The sequence below is a fragment of the Adiantum capillus-veneris genome, chromosome 11 (genome assembly GCF_014529385.1).
Source record: "Adiantum capillus-veneris isolate H3 chromosome 11, ASM1452938v2, whole genome shotgun sequence".
Classification (NCBI taxonomy): Eukaryota; Viridiplantae; Streptophyta; class Polypodiopsida; order Polypodiales; family Pteridaceae; genus Adiantum; species Adiantum capillus-veneris.
In genome coordinates, this window is record NC_140941.1 from 93,110,145 (window position 1) to 93,129,736 (window position 19,592).

Here is a 19,592-nt window from a genome sequence, read left to right on the forward strand (position 1 = left end):
CATGTCATGAAATTCGTAGCAATGTGTGCTTTTCTATTACACATCACTCCAATTTAATGTTGATGAGTCCATAGGAATGGCATACTGGCATAACTCCCTCTCTCTCTCTCTCTCTCTCTCTCTCTCTCTCTAGCGATCCTTATCTTGCCAATTGTGGTGTTGAAGCTTCAACTTTTTGTTACCTAATAGGTATGCAACATATATCTCTCCCACCTGCCAACGACCGAAAAATGGCTCAGCCAAAAAGATATGGTGATGGACACACTACTCAACAAATTCATCACAAGCTTAAGATGAGCAGCTAGAATGCCACTTATGAGAGTTATGGCCTCAAATTTGACCTCTTGCCATATTTCTTAAACCTTACTAAGAGTGTCAAACATTATTCTTGATTTCAAGCGTGAATTCACTTTATTTATGTTATGCTACAAGGAGCCCACACGCTTTTCTTTTGGGTAGTCGGCCATACTTCCATTTTTTAATACTTGAAGGAGAGACATGCCATGTAGGCGAAATGGTGAGTGCTTTAATGATGTATTGTTTTAAAGCTAGCTAATCATATTGAAAATTGGAGTCATTGGACTTTGTATACTAGATTCTTGTCGGCTACTTACAATGTTGCAAGTCTTGAGAATTGTTGTGATTAGCGTTGCAAGAAAGAATGCACAAAGCATGGATAAGAAGCTGCTCAAGAGCACACAACGCAGCTATGTTATTTGTGTCAATGTTCAAAAGATATGTGAGCCCTAGGGTCATGGGTGTATATACAAACCCTTGGGAGTGTTGCGGTGAATGTGAGTTGACACTCATGTATAGGGAAGTGCCATGCTTTGTGGATTGAGATCAATCCACAAAATGGAGTAAGCACAAAGCTTTGCGAAAAGCTTCGAACTTCTCATGAGGCAGAGCCTTTGTGAAAAGGTTTGTAAAGTTATCGTGTGTAACCACATATGCCAAGTTGATCACTCCTATAGAGAGTCTTTCCTTGACATAATGATAATGCACCTCAATGTGCTCGGTGCAAGCATGAAAAATGGGCTCCTCGCATCTGCCAATGCATTGTGTCTGTCAGTGAAGATAGTGGTAGCATACAGTTGTACAACACCCAAATCAGCCACAAGGCGTTTGAACCCTACACACTCAATCGTAGCTGTGAAAAATACATTGTACTTAGTTGCTCAACTAGAAGTGGCCACAGTAGCCTGCTTCTTGCTCAACCACGAGATGCATGAGCTGACAAGCATGAAGCAAAAACCACTTGTGGACACACATGTGTCATAGCAACCAGTCTAATCCGAGTCTCAAAATGCATGCAAATCTAGCGATTATAATCCCTCCTTGCCAATAGGCTTCTATTTCCCTTGAAAGAGTTAGCTTCTTTGTTTGCTTTAATGTAAATTTTATAACTTAGCTAACAGCTAAGGGCCGCGGCTCCCGCAGCTAGGACTGCTAAAGCAATTGTTTCAACTTCCGGATGCTTTTAAATCCAATGTATCATGTTTTCTTTTCTTCGTTCAATTTGATATTTTATTTAAAGCTTCATAAGACACGATAACGCCAATTAAACAGAGCCACATGCAAAGGAATGGATGAAAACAGTTATAACAGCACTGTGCTAGCAAGAAACTAAGCTCGTTATAAAACAACCCAAGGTGAATAGTGACACTCAAGTAGTGAAAGATTGGCTTAACTGTGTCCAATGCGTGTACCTTGGGCTATGCATAAATATAGTAACTGAATGGCCGGCCTTGTGATGCATACATAAATGAGGCATCCCATAGCTTGTTGATAGAGAGTGACATCCAAGCGATCGTTGGCATCATGAAGACTAAATCACAAACCTGTCTCCATTGGAGTAGCAATAGGCTTGCAATCCTCAAGGCCGAACCTGTGCAGCAATGTCTCTAGTACTTTGTTTGACACAAAGCAATACCCTCATCACATTGCTTAAACTGTATCCCCAAGTAATGATGCAAAAGCCCCAAATCTAGCTTTTCAAAAGTCGAACTTAATTGGGCTTTAAAATCAGTAATATGCACCTCATTAGGTCCAATGAGTAGCATGTTATCCACATATAAAGAAATGATTGAAAGCACATCACCTTCGTGCTTTACATATATGGTGCTTCTTGTTGGACTACTATGAATTTCTTGTGCAGTCAAGTATGCATTATCTTCTGATACCAAGCACGAGGGCTCGCTTTAAACCATATAATGATTTCTTCAACTTGCACACTTTTTTCTCTTGCCCTTTCTGAACAAAATCATGAGAGGCTGCATCACATACACTTCCTCATGCTAATCCCCATTCAGAAATGCAGTTCTAATGTCCAACTGATACACATTCCAACCATCATGAGTTGCCAATGCATAAATGTTACGAATGATTGTCATATGACAAGTGGGAGCAAAAGTCTCATCTAAATCAATGCCCTTTTCCTGAGCATAACCTTTTTCCACAAGCATAGCCTTATAGGGATCAATGATACCATTCGGTTTATGATTCAGCTTATAAACCCACTTTGTACCAATGGCCTTTTTGCTAGGAGGCAAATTACACGAAGACCATTTGCCATTCTTCATAATAGCATAGCAGCAAACCAATTTTTTGAATTTTGTGCTTCGTCAAAAGAAACATGCTCTTCCGCATCACACATACTTGACACAGCCAAAGCATAACAATTTGATGCATAAGAGGCATGTTGAGAACCGTAATGAGTATGGCTAGACATTGATGCATTTAACTTACTATCAATCAAAGTTTGCACCAGCCATCTTGGCATATCTCTAGCCTCCTCATTTTCAATCCTCTCCTCATCAAGTACATCATATACATCTACATCAGCAATAGGCTAATTTGTGACATTTTGAGAAACCTGCAAACGCTGATTTTGTGCCTCATTATGCTCCACATTTGATTGCCCACCACCACTAAAAAGAGGCAACAAAGTGTCATATATGTCCCATAAGCTTACATCTATCTCCTTCGCTACAAGAAAGCAGTGGCTGAACCACATCCTCCACAAACATTACATCACGGCTAAGCAAAATACATCGTGTTTGCAGATGATACAACCTGTAACCTTTGCTCTCAGGATTGTAACCATCAATGATACATTTTACAGTGTCATCTAATTTCCTACGATGTTGTTTTGACACAAGAGTATAAGGCAAACAACCAAAAACACATAAATGTGCAATGGATGGCTTTCTACCATGCCAAGCCTCAAATGGAGTGGTAGTCTGCAATGCTTTGATGGGACATCTGTTTAATAATTAAGCGGAACACATGACAACCTCAAGCCAAAATACATCGGGTAGTGTTTGACCTTGACCATACAACGTGCCATTTCCATGAGAGACCTATTCTTTCTCTCAACAACACCATTTTGCTCTGGTGTGTCTTGAAGATACTGTCAACTAGTGTTTTATCCCATGCTCAACGAAAATTGCAGAAAGTACAATCGTAGAAACTCGTTTGATAGGATACAAGGAGTTATTAGCGCATGTAACAATATTCCTTGTAGGGGCAGATTGAAGAGAGGTGAATAGAGAACACTGCGAGGAAATATGCTTAATGACACCACTTCCAATGTACCAAGCATTAGAGTCCACAAGTGACATACATGAATCATGTAATGTGGGATCATAATTGCATTGAGCAGAAAAAACCCACTTTGATTCCAACACAACATTTGTAGACTTCTCAACAGAAGGAGAGACATCAGCCAACAACCAAGTTAGCCTCTTTCTTCTTTGCCTCTTTTGCAGCCAGTTTAGGACATTGCTTAATGACATGATCATTGGCCTTACAATACTTGCAAAATCACTTCTTATCTAAATTCCTCTCATCAACCTTATCATTTTTCTTTGTCTGTACAACAAGTGCAGATTTGTGCTTACCCATAGAAAAAACTAATTTACCTTTTCCTTTTGACATGAACAACAAAATCTTGGTCTGCAATGTTTTTGTTTTGCTGTGATTGATCTTCTTGTACCAAAGCATTAACTAACCCCTCAATTGACAATGCATTAGAATCCCCTTTCATCATCAAACTGAGTGTAGATGCAAAACTCCGATAAGAATCAGGAAGCCCAATAAGAACAATCTGCACAAGCTGAGTATCTGCCACGATTTCATCTGCAACAATTAACTGCTCCTTGAAATCCTTGATCTTTGTCAAAAACTGTCCATAGAATCCTCTTCATTCATGTACGTACTCTCTCTCTAACTATTTACAAAAGTAAGCCACACGAGCCTCATTTTTGGTTTGCTACAAATTTGCTAAAGTATCCCAAGCTGATTTAGCTATTTTGCATGAACGAATGTGTGGAATGATAGAGCGTTTTCATGACAAAGCAATCAAAGCATGAGCTAGAAAATCTATACCATCCCAACAAGCCTGCTCAGCATGGGGGGGGGGGGGGGTTGCTACAACACTGACACTAGGTCTGCGAGAACTTGCAATTCGTGTAGCAGTGGAATTGGTACCTGCAGCATCCTCAACAACACCCGTTTCTACAACATTTTCATTTGCAGGTGCAACCACAGTACATACATCAATTCCCTGCACAATGTTCCAAGGTCCCTTTGCAACCAATACCTGATGCATCATATAAGCCTACAATGGGTAGTTGGTTCCATCCAACTTATCCTCAACAATCACCATGTAGAATACGTCATTGTTATCATCTATGGCCATTGATTGCACTTGATGCAAAAGTTGACTATTTGAGGTAAAAAATACACGGAACCCCCTTGAGCTATATACACAAGTCGTAGAAAACTGTTAGGCCACCTGTATTGCAAAAAATATGCCTACTAATTTTTTTTGCACAAAAGGAAAAAATAGCATGCGTAGTGATGGTTGTAATGCAAACGAAGGCCAAAATGATCCTGAATCAAAATTCTGACGATGATGACTTGTGTGGTGATAATGACATTGCCTGGGAGCTACAACATGCTCTGATATTAATTGTTGGAGTTAGGGGTGTAGGAAAGCATGCACAAAGCTTGGAGAAGCAAAAGCTCAAGAGCACACAACACAATTATGTTATTTGTGTCAATGTACAAAAGATAAGTGAGCCCTAGGGTTATGGGCGTATGTACAAGCTGAGGGAAAAAACCTCCTAAAGAAGGAATAAAGTGCCCCGACGGTCCTAAGTGTGTTCACACACATCACTACCATAATATGGTGACAAAACCATGCTCCCAACAAGCTTGGAAGTGGGTATATAAGCATGGGTGCGTTCATCTCTCTCTCTCTCTCTCTCTCTCACATGCATGGTGTATTGCTATGTTTGTTAGAGAAAGTCCACAAGGGGCTAAAAGTTTTCCAAGAACTTCCCTAGGATTCATAAAGAGAACATTTTAGAGAATGGTAAAACTAGTTAGTAAGACGAGTTAGTAAGAACCAATCATGTATGGTTGGCTGAAACCACACCTCTGTGCAAATTTTATTTATTGCGACAGAGAACCCATGAGGGCTTGATTGAAGAACTAGCTTCTTTAGGGTGGATACATAGTAGACTTTAAGAGAAAGGTGTAACAAGTGAGCACAAGGCTCTCATGTATGCATATATGAAGCCTCGAGGCATGGATGAAAGTACTTGGCGTTGGCGAGAGTATCCATACTCTAGAGTAGGTTTTGGGTTAAGACAGGGAGGTTCTATGATATAATGCAGGGCAACCCTAGTACAATCAAATGTATTGGGTGTGGGCATGGGTGGAACTGAGAAAGAATATATGCAAGGTTTGTGTGTATTTATTGTTGAAGATTTTAGGGTCAGTCCAGAGGGTGTTATACTTGATAATGTATGTCTCGACCATTGGAACGTGCAAGTTCTGTTTGTGTTGCAAAACAAAGCCCAAGCAAGAATGATTCAATTTCTTAGGCACGTGGCAATTGAGCAAGTTTTGGGTGGAAGGTAGTGGCAACAAGTAGGAGGCTTTCATGTATGCATATATGGTGTTTTTTGGGCATGTCTTTATAAACTCATGGATTGGCAAGAGTAGCCAGAGTTGAGGGCACGTTTTGGGTTGAGACAAAAGGAGGCATGTTGTGAGACAATGTAGGTAAGCTCCTTGCTATAAAGTGAGCCAAACTAAGTATAATCCATTTTCATTGCATGTATGCGTCAGCATGGGTGGAGTGGAGAAAGTGTGTATGCTAGCCATGAAGGATTTTTATGGTGTTTGTTGCTGAGGTCTTTGGGGTCAAGTTTGAAGGGTGTTACAAAAAGATTTGTTTATATAGGCGAGCTTATGCCTATATAGAAAACATAGTATATTTTAAACATGTACTTGTGAATTGGCAAGAGCAGTTAAAGTTGACAACATGTTTTGGGTAAAGAGAGAAAGAGGTGCATAACACCACACCACAAACACTTGAGAAGGCTTCATTACATGGCTGCATAATGCAAACAAATCATGCTTGCATTAATTGCCTATGCATGATTACAATCATGCATAGGCATGATTGTAATCATGCATAACACCACACCACAAACACTTGAGAAGGCTTCATTACATGGCTGCATAATGCAAACAAATCATGCTTGCATTAATTGCCTATGCATGATTACAATCATTTTGTGCTTCTTTAGTGATCAGGACAACATATATATAGAGCTCAACCTTCCTGACAATAACACTAGAACCCTGGCTGTGAACTCTCCTCAAATGCAACTTTGTGTGAACCTTGAACATGAAAACAAGCTATTTATATTGTGCCTAGAAATTTCCACTCAGGGCTGGCAAAACCCAAGAAGAAAATAAGAAGCGGGAGCTCTTTGGTCTTGCCCGCATGCATGTTCAAGTCTGCTTTGAGGCTAAATCCAAAAGAAGACATGCATTAGCTCGTTGAATTTGAGAGAACTTAGAAGGGTCACCGGTCATGTTTTTTTTTGCTAGGATATGGCGAGCATATAAACTTGATATCAAGATGGAAGCATCTACAATAGTCTTTATGCATGCACGAGACACGATGACAAATGCATTGGTGGGATATTGGGTAGAGGACTGATTGTATCTTGGGCTTATGCAGGAACATAAAGAATTAGATGTAATATCAAGTGAGACTAAAGGTGTTTGTGTTGATAGAGGGTTCTCTAAAGAGAGGATTACTGCATTGATGAGACAAGTAACCCGTATTCAAAAGTTGAAAATAGTACGGCTCGAGTAGAGTGCAGTGCCTTTGGCTAAGTTGGGTATGTACTTATAGTATGTAAAGTTGTGTAGAGAGGACACAAGTTGGGTCCAAGAAACCAAGAGGCCTCAATAAGGCAAAATGCACCAAGAAAGCCATTGTGTTTTCCAAGATAAGGTTTTGTGATGGCACTTGCCATCTTCTTAGTTGATAAGATGATTGTTCTTCTTAGTAATAATAAGTGACTCTATTAGAATCTTCACTTGCATAACATGTTTGTATTTGGGTTTTGTCTGAAAAGTTAGAAGGAATCATGAACTAAAATGGACAATTCACTGCTGAACGTAAACAAGAATTGAATAGTAGGATTAAAATGAATCGTGGGGCACGACAAGGAGTAGCTCGGAAATACATAGAAGAAGCCTTGAATTTAGTGATCACTGCAATGACTAGGTAGATTTCCCGAGTTGACGTAGCCTGGAGAATTGACGAGGTAGTCTAGAGTGAGCCCTATACAAATACGTCGAGTGGAGGCAGTATAGAAAGTCCTTGCCATCAATTTGTCAAGTGGAGGCAACGGAACAAAAGAGAAAAGGGATCCATGCAGAAATTCACCGAGGCGAGTGCGCATGATCAACATGCAGATTCACCGAGTTGAGGCAACATGGTAAGTAGGAGATGGTATGGATATATCCTTAACAAGGAACCTTGTTTTGTTTGGGAAAAATGAACTTAGGATGGAAAGGCTAGGAACATCAAGCCACTCAAGTCCCATCGCACACAGCTCGGACCCACGTGCACGTAAGTTGTAAAAGAAACTATAGATGGTAAGGAAGACTTTTCCACACTAAAGTTGTAATTGGTTAATTGTGAAAGGATCTTGTCTTCTCACGTGATGGAGGAAGGAGGAGGAAGCCAGCCTCCATCGGGAGATGGTTCGTCCTAAGATGTTTATGTGTCTGCATGAGTAGAAACTAGACTATTGTAACTAAATATATGGGAAAATGAATTTTAAAGGAATCATAATTTGTCATAAAAACTAATATCTATTTAGCTTAAATGATTTTCTCATATTAAACTGATCACTTAATGTGGGAGAATAAACAGGAACAAGGGTTAAGATATTGAGATGTGCTTATAGATCTATCTCAACACAGGGCCAATAGAAAAGAGGACCAAATGAGAGATGGTCTATCAACGAGCAAGGCTAACCAATGGAGCATAAGACCTTAGGGTTAGCTTCATTGAAGACCTCCAATAATGTGTGTAAAAGTCCTTTGACCTTAGGTAAGCTAAGGTTGAGCTTGAGACGGGAACCCGACCCAGCTCGAGGTGCTTTTCCTGCTTGTCATGCTTGATGACTAAGGTGCTTGATGATTGAGGTGCTTGAGATGCTTGAGGTGCTTGAGGTGCTTGATGATTGAGGTGCTTGAGATGCTTGAGGTGCTTGATGATTGAGGTGCTTGACATGCTAGGGTTGTACTTGAGGTGAGAACCCAACCCAAGCTTAAAGTGCTTAAGGGCCAAGCTTGTGGTGGGAATTGGGCCTATGCATGTTGAGGTGTCAAAAAGTCAAATATTCAATCCCTACAAGGAGGGGACGAGCCCTACAAGAGGGGGGATGAGAGAGAGCACCCACAAACTCACACAAAGCATGCATGGTACAAAGAAAGCAAAAGGGACACTTGTCAAGTTCCTCCTCATGTTGCCCTCATGGTGTGCCTGAAGCCTATTGGTTGGCCACCCAAGGGGTCCAATGATAATTTAGGAGATTTAATTAATTGATTTTGAATTTATGAAGTCCTCTCTCTCAAAGGGGAAAGGGGAACATGTCCCAAGGCTACCCTTGCTGCTTGTAATCCCTCCTGCGTCCTAGACTCTAGCATAGGCAAACAACCTCTCTAGGACTTGTTTCCAGAGGAGGAAATGGCTTGGAAGATTCACCCTTGGTTTAAAGAGTTGCCAAACAGTCCGTACGACGATTGGTTCCTTAAGGTGGGGGACTTACTTCTACGCATGGAAACTCAGCGTTGTCAAGGCATCTCAAGAGCGAGTTTCCTCTTCACTCAATCTTACATACCACTTACATTTCCTCTCAGCCTCTCCATCAGGTGCAACGAGATCGGGAGTGCGACTCCCCGAGATTGATTCCAACCCGTCTAGCTAAAATGCCAAATTTTGGTTTCTCGTTCCTTGATGTATCATTCATAAGAGTGAAACATTGGAAAGGCCATTGCACCCTTTCTCGCCATGGAAATCCTACCAAAAATTGGGCAGTCTGCTTTGCCCAAAGGGTAAATTTTCACCAAAACTCAAACGTAAACTAGCCTTGTCTCAGACCAATAGAGGGGAACTCAACATCCCTCTTAAAACAAACAAAATTTTAAAACAAATAAAATCAATTTGACTAAAAGCAACCAATTCAATTCACTTTTCCAAATTTCCATCCTCTCTGATTTTTTATTTGCAAAACAAAAGTTAGACAATACATTCTTAATACTCCCTTTTCTTTGAGTCCCACTAAGTCATTCCCCAGTTCCATAAGTGATTTTGTAAGCCACTTACTCACACACATGTTTATTTCACAAAAGAAAGTTTGATGGTAATCATTTTATCAACTACACGTGTTTTGTTTATTCATGGATACCATGTTTCAGTTTAGTCTATTACTTTCCACTCTTTGAGTTTCATTCCATTGGAAACCACCATCAAATTTATGATTTCCATCTTTTCCAATAGAATCCTCTTGATGAGATTCGAGAGTATCCACCCATCTGAGAGTATGATTAAACAGTCCTGAAGGATTTTGAGAAGTGAGAAGAGAGAATTTTAGAGAAGAGAGACGAGAGAGGTGAATTTGAGAGGAGAGAGAGTTGATTATTGAGAGTCAGAGACAAGACAGCAATGACAGTACCCAACGACGATGACACGGACACAGATGCATCGAGCCACATGGCCGGGGTCAGCGTGGTCCATAGAATCAATGGTTTGACGAGTAGAGCAACTCCAAGACAGGAATACTCTGAAAAGGATGGTGATCACTCTAGTGATCAATTCAGTGAAATTGTTCTACAATAGCCAACTGACAGGACAGGGAAGGGCCCTTACAAATCCCCCAACAAAAAGAAAGAGATGTCCTTATCTTGATAAATAGGGAACCTCTGAGAAATGGGTCCTCCATCTCCCCAGGAGGTATACTTTTTAGGATATCCCTTCCTAAGACTTTACGATTATACTCTTAGAGGATGGTTCGACTCTTAGACTCTCACGACATTTAGCCTAAGATCCCTGGATGGTCTTTGAGGCACTCTACCTAGATACCTTTGTCTAAGACATGTCATCCTTGAGTGGTATTTCCCAAGATTTCATAGATTAATTAAAGCATGAACACATACGGTCCGTTCCAGAACATCCACTCATAATCCCAGCAAGCAAGTGATCGATGCGATCCTACTTCTTAAGTACAACCTTCCTCACTCCTCAGAGCAATTACTTCAAAATGAAACTCTCATAAACCGTTATCGTTGAATCTATTAAGATTCTCGTATCCAATGGCTTACCAAGGCAAACAGTCCACGGCTTCAATGTTACAATCAAACAACTCATAGTTTCAAATTAACTCTAAAACTCAACAACCTTCATATACAAAAACTCTCCTGCACTTCATGCATGCAGCATCTTCAATTGCCGAACAGATCTCTTGGTAGAAACAACTCTCACATGTCTCAACCATTCACCCAATCATTCAAACTTACAAATAGTCTTAGAATATTCTTGCTTGTAATCAATTCTCACTCCATCTAGGTCTTGAAGTCTCTTATTCCATCCTCCCTCAGGAGTCAACCATTCCATGAAACTTCCATCAAGACCTTAGTCTTCCAATACCATGGCAACATTCTAGGATTTCATAGTCCTATTCCAAGGATCCATTGTCCCATACCAACACTTTATCATGCTTTAGCAACCAAGACCACTTCTCATATTCTTGGTGTCAGTTTGATTTCTATACTAATTAGTCTTACAAATTGCAGATAATGCATCCTTGGGTGATCACTCCACATAGCATTTCCCAAAAAAATTCAACCTCTAAGTACACATCCAACTCTAACAGATTGAGAGAGTTCCATGAGATTCACATATTTAGGGGTAGCCAGCTCCTGGAACGTCCCTTTCAAGGATCTTTCAAAACCCTAGGGCTCTGATACCACTTGTGAGGGCCACACCCTCACCTCCTGAGAATCCAAGGCATCCCTCCCGCTTAGGATCAAAATCCCACCGACTTCCATCCATCAGTGGCACAAGCCTAAGGGGGTCACAATATTTCACTTATACTTTGACTTTATACTTATAATATATGATAAAATAGGAAAATAAAATCTATTTCTGTTGCGTTTGTATGTCCCTCGCAATTCGACCCACCCACCAAGCCCTTTGGTGACTGCACTATTGTCATAAAATCTAATATCTAACCAACCCAAATGATTTTCTAATATTACACTGATCATTTAATGTGGGAGAATAAATGGGAACAAGGATTAGGATATAGACATGTGCTTATGGATCTATCTCAACACGGAGCCAAGGTAAAAGGGTCCAATCGAGACATAGTCTGTCAAAGAGAAATGCTACCTAATGGAGCTTAAAGACATTAGGATTAGCTTCATGAAATACCTACAAAGGTTAGTGTTAAAAAGTCCTTAGACCTAGGACCTTAAGCAAGCTAGGGCTGACCTTGAGGTGGGAACCTTACCCAAGCTTGAGGTGCTTGTCGTGCTTGCTGACTAAGGTGCTTAAGGTGTTTGTGAGAACCTTGTCCAAGATTGATGTGCTTGCCATGCTTACATGGCTAAGATGCTTGACGTGTTCAATTCAAAAATGATCTCTCAAGAGGCATAAAAGATTGTCATGCTTAAATAACTAAGGTGCTTGAAGTGTTCAATTCAAACATGATCTCTTAAGAAGCATAAAAGATACATGTCAAGATCATCCCCATTTTTCCCTCATGATGTGCTTGACTCCTATTGGATAGGCTTTAAAGGGGCCCAATGAGAATTTAGATGCATTTAAATAAATAATTAAGCTCCTTCTCTCAAAGAGGGAAAAGAGGACACTTGTCCAAATGATATAATTAAATAATACAAAAGAGAGAGAGAGAGAGAGAGAGAGAGAGAGAGAGAGAGAGAGAGAGAGAGGGAGAGGGGTTGGCATGAGAGAGGGGTCTGATTTGGGCATCCTTATACTCTCCCAAGCATTGACTTGTGGAAAGCATTGACTATCCCAAGCCTCAGTCCCAAGACCTCAAACACCTTCGAAGGTGGAGAGAGCTACCAGGGAATGAGGGTAGGGAAGAGGAAGAAGAAGTATTCCATAGGAGAAAGAAATAGTTTCTCACTTATCATCACTCTTTTTGCTTAGCATAAATAATAGCATAGTAATGAAGATGGAGAAGATGGCAAGCTTCAGCATTGAAGCATAGCTCTTGGTTGGATTTGCATTCCATAGCCAAGAGTGTTGGTGTAGGCTCTCAACTTCTCAAGGAGCTTGGAGAAGGAGATGGAGCTCTTGCACCTTGCATAGCACACCATGAGAGTGTTTGTGAGTGTGTGTGGGTGAATATACAAGCTCATTGGACCCCTCTAGGCCTAGCCAATCACAAGCAGCAAGGGTAGCCTTGGGACATGTCCCCCTTTCCCCTTTGAGAGAGAGGACTTCATAAATTCAAAATCAATTAATTAAATCTCCTAAATTATCATTGGACCCCTTGGGGGTGGCCAACCAATAGGCTTCAGGCACACCATGAGGGCAACATGAGGAGGAACTTGACAAGTGTCCCTTTTGCTTTCTTTGTACCATGCATGCCTTGTGTGAGTGTGTGGGTGCTCTCTCTCATCCCCCCTCTTGTAGGGCTCGCCCCCTCCTTGTAGGGATTGAATATTTGACTTTTTGACACCTCAACATGCATAGGCCCAGTTCCCACCACAAGCTTGGCCCTTAAGCACTTTAAGCTTGGGTTGGGTTCTCACCTCAACTACAGCCCTAACATCTCAAGCATGTCCAGCACCGCAATCATCTCAATCACCTCAATCATCAAGCACCTCAAGCACCTTAGTCATCAAGCATGACAAGCAGGACAAGCACCTCGAGCTGGGTCGGGTTCCCGCCCCAAGCTCAGCCCTAGCTTACCTAAGGTCAAAGGACTTTTACACACATTATTGGAGGTTTTCAATGAATCTAACCCTAAGGTCTTATGCTCCATTGGTTAGCCTTGCTCGTTGATAGATCATCTCTCATTTGGGCCCCTTTTCTATTGGTCCCGTGTTGAGATAGATCTATAAGCACATCTCAATATCTTAACCCTTGTTCTCGTTTATTCTCCCACATTAAGTGATCAGTTTAATATGAGAAAATCATTTGGGTTGGTTAGATATTAGTTTTTATGACATTACCTCTCTCTTGAAATCATAGTCATCCTCGACTATGAGGTAGAGATATTAAAATCTCACCCATTAGTCCATTGGTCTTAGTAGGTAGAGGATCCATTTTTACCCTACGACATCATTCCAGAGTGGATGACTAATCCACTCGGTGCTTGAGAGACACTGTCTGCTGCAAGCATGTCTGCACTTTAGTCCATATCATCTTCCAAAGTAGAGTGACAAGTTCTACTTGGTGTTTGGGAGACGTAGTCACCACAAACATGATCCTAAGTATCCATACTTCTTAAAATTTGTGCACCAAACATAAAAAGAGAGTCTTATAAGACAAAAACATTGATCGTTTAAAATGCATTTCTTTTACATTTGCTTACTCTTCTGTGTCATTGTAAGCATCGTTAACAGGGTTCATATTATCCTCAAGCTATGTTCTTTGCATGCATTTAGCATCTTTGAAAGGATAATTCTTAACTTAAATAAAATACTGTCAATAATCTTACCATTTCTTAATACCTTGTGTTCTTGTCGAAGGATGAACTTGGGTTGGAGCTCGTTTGCTTCATCCTCGATCTCTGGTGGGTCTTCATTTATGGCCTTTATTGGTGGCTCTCCTTAATAAGGCTCGAATAGGATATTATAAAAAATGATATATATGAGCCAATAGTTGTGGGCAACTTTAATTGATAAGCCATCTTATGGATGGGCTTGAAAATTTAGAAGGGGCCATAGTATCTTTGTGCGAACCTAGCATAATACCTTTAATGGCCCATAGGATTCTTGTGTGTAATTTGCCTTAGATGAGCCTTGGGGAAGTTTAGTAAGACCCAGCTTTTTTTCTTTTTCTTTAAAGGATAAGGCTCTTTGTGCCTAATGGCAGGAGCCTCTTTTACCTAGCTAATAGATGGATATAGCCTGTTTAATCTTCTAAAATATTCGTTTTGATCTCGGCTATACTGCTTTGCAATGAAGATCTTCCCAGGTACCTTAAGCTACAAGGGACTTTTGTATCTTCCGTCTTTAGCCTCGAAAGGTATTTTCCCCTTGGAAGTATGTTCACGTTATTAGAGACATACTGTTGTTAGGGTAAGTACTTCTCCCATTTTGAGCATTGATCTACTCCAAATCACAGGCTTTTAGTAGATCAAGGATCATTAGTTTTGTGATTTTCCTTTTGGCCATCCGTTGGAATACTAGGCCGACATAAGAGGGTTACTCTAGTTCTGAAAGAGAATCTATCAGAAACTAGTGGTCATGGTAGGATTTCTATCCGACACAATTAGATGTTGGCAAGCCATGGAAATTTGAATTCCTCTTTGCCTCGCATATGGGACGAGCATGGGAAGTGAGGAAGATATAGCCTATTGAGGTATGGAATATAACCATCCTCTAACGTGAGTGGTTCTTTTCTCTTCCATTTGTAAAGGCTATTACCATATCCCTAAAGTCTGGGTTAGAAGCATATTTAACTAACATAAAAGATAGTTCATTGTAAGTTGCTATTGATACCCTATCTACCCTTGGCCATCGTGAAAGTGCATCAGCTACATGATTGTGCTTGCCAGCAAGGTGAGCAATGTAAAAATTAAATTGCAAAAAGAAACTCGCCCACCTCATTTGTTTGTTGGATAGCTTGGTTTGCATCATGGATGGAGTCCTCAAGAAGTACTTCCATTTGTCTACGGCATGTAAAATAGCTCGTAGCTCCTCTTGTATATGTCCAACATTCACTCATTGGATTTGAGTCTCTGAATCTCGTATGCTATGGTATTCCCTTCTTGAAGCAAAGTTTTTCTCGAAGGCAATCATCCAGGCATTACGTTGGACCTCAAATAGCTTTGAGAGATCTCGTAGTGCCTGGGGAGGTCATCTAATAAAAATGTAACCTATCACGTGATTTCAACAGAAGGGTATTTAAAGTTCCTGAAACTTACATAAATATATATACAGAAGGGCATTATTTTTTCAAATTTGGAAAAAACTTACAGATTTTAAAAGAAAATGGTACATTATATTCTTAACAAAAGTCACAGATAAGGGGTTTTACAAACATGTCTTGAACGCTCGTGATACGGTAGTTTTACACATAGTGAACCCCCCGAGTCGTAGTGTAAGCATAAGTTGAGAGATAAGTTTCTCTTTGAACTTTTCAAAAGTATTTTGCTCTCTTTGCAGTCCATGTATACTTAACTTCTTTTTCGTTAAGTCATGTATTGGACCTGCTATAAGCATGAATTTTTCCTATGAAGAATCTCTAGTATGCACTCATACCTTTAGAGCTTCCCAACTCATGTAGACTCCTTGGATTAGGCCATCTTTTTATTACCTCTACCGTTTGTGGATCCATACAGATACCACCTTTAGAGATAGTGACCTAATTTTTCCTATGAAGAATCTCTAGTATGCACTCATAACTTTAGAGCTTCGCAACTCATGTAGACTCCTTGGATTAGGCCATCTTTTTATTACCTCTACCGTTTGTGGATCCATACAGATACCACCTTTAGAGATAGTGACCTAATTATTGAATCTCTTGAAAAAATCACTTTTCTTTTGGTTAGAAGAAAGCCTAATCTCTCTCAAAACTTACCAGTTCATGCTATTTCCTTTTGAACTCCTCTTGTGGAGCTTATAAAACTCAATAAGGAGGCTTATTAGGCAATGAGCTTCGTGGTAGAAGCTCCATTGCATGGCCATTGTCCCCTCATTGTGGAGATAGCTCACGGGGGTAACATCAATTAAAAAAATTTGGAATCCATTTAGGAACTTAGACAACTCTGATTCCTCTTGATTCCCGTCTTTTTTATTGTTACTGGTTGAAACATTAAATTCATTTACAAACTTTCTAACAGAAATCCTGTATATGAAAATATAGATTTTCATTAACTTGCAAAAAGCATGCATATTTACAAGGGATAGGATGCTACCCGACTCATAAACATGTATGTACATATCTCCTAGCATAGGAAAAACAAAAGCCTTTTGCTATGAGCATCCTCTTTTGGAGTTTCCAGTATAGAAACTCAAGGCGGCTCGTTGCGCGCATTTCTATGGGGACAAGCATGATAGACATGCCCTTGCTTTCCACACTTGTAGCATTTGTATCCTTACGATAACACTCTAGCTCTGTGTGGAGAGAGTCTATTCTTACCTTTGTAGACTCCTTTCTCCTTAGCTTCGTTGTTGCTAGAGTTGCCTTTGGAGGAAGTTTGAGCATTATTCCTCCCTCTAGGCTCATTTTGATCCTTCACTTCCATGGGCTTAGAGTTTCTCTTAACCCCTTGTTGGAAATTGATTTGAGAGGAGACCATAGTATGGTGTATGACCGCCGATATGATACTAGGCCTTTGCAAGTTAATATACTCGGCCATCTCTTCAGAAAGACCCACACATAATTGTTTATTTTGCTCCCCAAAGTCTACCTTTTTGTAGGCAGTGGCTTTGAGAAGTAAATCCCAAAACTTATCTACATACTTCTGGATAGACTTGTAGGGAGAGAGTTTCAAGCTTTTCCATTCCGTGAGGACATTGTCTTTAGCATTGCTTGCCATAAATTGTTTCATGATGGAGGCTCTTAAAGCCTTCCATTTCCTTGGAGCTTTTCTTTGGGCTCGTAGGCTAGCCCACCATTGACGAGCGGAGCTCTGGAAATGCATAGATACCTGACGCAGTTTAGAGGACTCCGTGAAGCCCTCATCACCAAAGGCCACATCAAACTGTTGGATGAAGGCCAAGATCTTGTTCGTAGCACCAAAGGTGCCATCATAGGTAAGGAAAGTGGCGTTCTTTCCTCCCTCCTTGAACTTCTTCAGCTTCTTAGACCTTCTCCATACCGGATAGGACTTGCGATGGCCTTTCCTCTTGGGCACTTTGAGAGAAGAGCTGCTACCTTCATTGGAATATGAGAAAGGTTATGAAGATGGATAAGAGGGTGACCTCTTTCTCTCCTTTTCCTTCTTTTGGTACCTCTCTTCCTTTTTGTGATAAGGAGGAGGACTTTGCGGTGATCTTTCCCTCTTGGGGGGAGTTGGAGATCGTTGAGGCCGCCGTCTTCTTGGAGCCACATCTTTGGATGTATTCGGAGACTCACTTCTTTCTCCTTCCCTTGGTGAAGGCTCTATAGTAGAGACTTTTCCTCTCTTCTTGGATGGAGGTAAGCCCGCTAGTAAACATTTAAGTGCTTCGTACGGGTTCTCCTCTTCTCTTACCGTAGAGAGCCCTCTCTTGGAAATCTCTCGAAGAGACTTCTCAGGTGCTCTCTCTTTTGGGGGAGTTTGGAGAATCCCATAACTATGAAGTTGTTGGAAAACTTCACCTTGTAGGGTTGGGTTTCCCATAGCTTGTTGCAACTTAGAAACAAGACAATTGATAAACATGGGAGCATCATCATTAGCACCTTCATGTGCAAAGTCAAAGTTATCAATGTTCATTCTACTCTCTTGATTATTGTCATCCATGTTAACAAAATTTATGTATGTACTTAGTGTATGCTTTGGCAATTCAAAACCTTAGTTGCCACTCCTCTTAGCCTTTGAAAATCGGATCTTAAGTATCTACACCCACGGCTTGAAGTGGTTAATTATAGAGAGTAGAGGAGTAGGTCTAACATAGCAGAGTTGCCAAGGGCTAGCTCCTTTCGGACTTCTTATGGCTCAATAATGGTAAAGCCGTAGGAAAGTCTAAAAAGACTCCATTATTAAGTCCAAAGCTCTCGAGGTGTGCATCATATCCCACATAGTGAGCTCAACAAAACCGATAATAGATCCGAGTTTCACTTACCCTAATATATTTAACAACATCAACCATTTATAGGCTACTTAAGGACCTCTCTTCTTAAGCAAGAAAAGAGAAACCAAATGCTCTGATACCAGTGTAATGGAAATGGCCTATGAACTTGGAGAATAGCGGAATTAAGAGTATTTTAGAGTGAGCAACTTTGAGAGCATAGAGGGTGAACTTAATTGGTAGTAGCAACTTAATCATAGTTTCATGCCAAGGGTAATGCCCGGTGGTCAAGGACCATGCCCAAGGGGCCAGCTGCTAGTGTGGATAGGGAATGAGGCCCAAGGGCTATGTAATGGGTGGTTGGGAGGATCATTCTCAGGGCAGTTCCCCAAGGGTCTTACATTGGTATCAGAGCTAGGGGAGAAGGAGTCATGGAGGAGGGGGGAAGGTTGCATGAAAGCATGCCGAATCTCTCTGTCTCTCGCGCTCTCTCTTTCTCTATCGAAGGCATCCCTCTCTCCCTCATTTTCAACAGCAAAAACGTGCATGGTCTTGCCTGAGAGTGCAAGCCATGCTGTGCAAACGGCTAAGCAAGAGGGCGGGGTCGAAGTTCACGGCGTGTGCACAGATTCTTGACAAGTCGAGGAAGACAAGGTCGAAGACCCTAGCTTCCCTTGTCTTACACTGGTATCAAACTGCACAACTACTCACAAAAACCTCAGATTATGGATTTTTGGGTGCAAAAAAGCTCTAGTTATGCATACAACTCCAATTTAAGTAGAGCTCCTATTAGCACTAAGAGTGCCTATAGGAGTAAAGTTTTGGGGTAAGACCCAGCTCGTGATTACTAAATCACTTAGTAGGGTTGATGGTCAATGGTTGGACCCTTCACCCTTGTATTTTCAAGGAAAGAAGTCCATAGACTACCACGGGGTAGTGCAAATTTTTTGACTTTCAATGGAATGTACTACCACGGCCAACCCAAGGGGAATCACAGACATAGTTCATGGGCCGGCTGCTAGTAGAGCAATTTTCCTACAAAGTTTAACCACGGGGTTTGGATTGCAAAAAGGCATCCCAAGGTTATTTGTGCAATATTAATTGCATTTCACTTCGTGTTCCTAGGCCTTTGCAGGCACGACAAATTGGGCAGGTGTTTTTTACTTCGGATAAGTGAACACAATGTTTAACCTGCAGATACGCATTTGTTTTGGTTTTGTTTTTTGGTTTTTTATGTAGAATGCATGAACTATGTTTTCATCCATTTTTGTTCTTATGAGAAATGACAC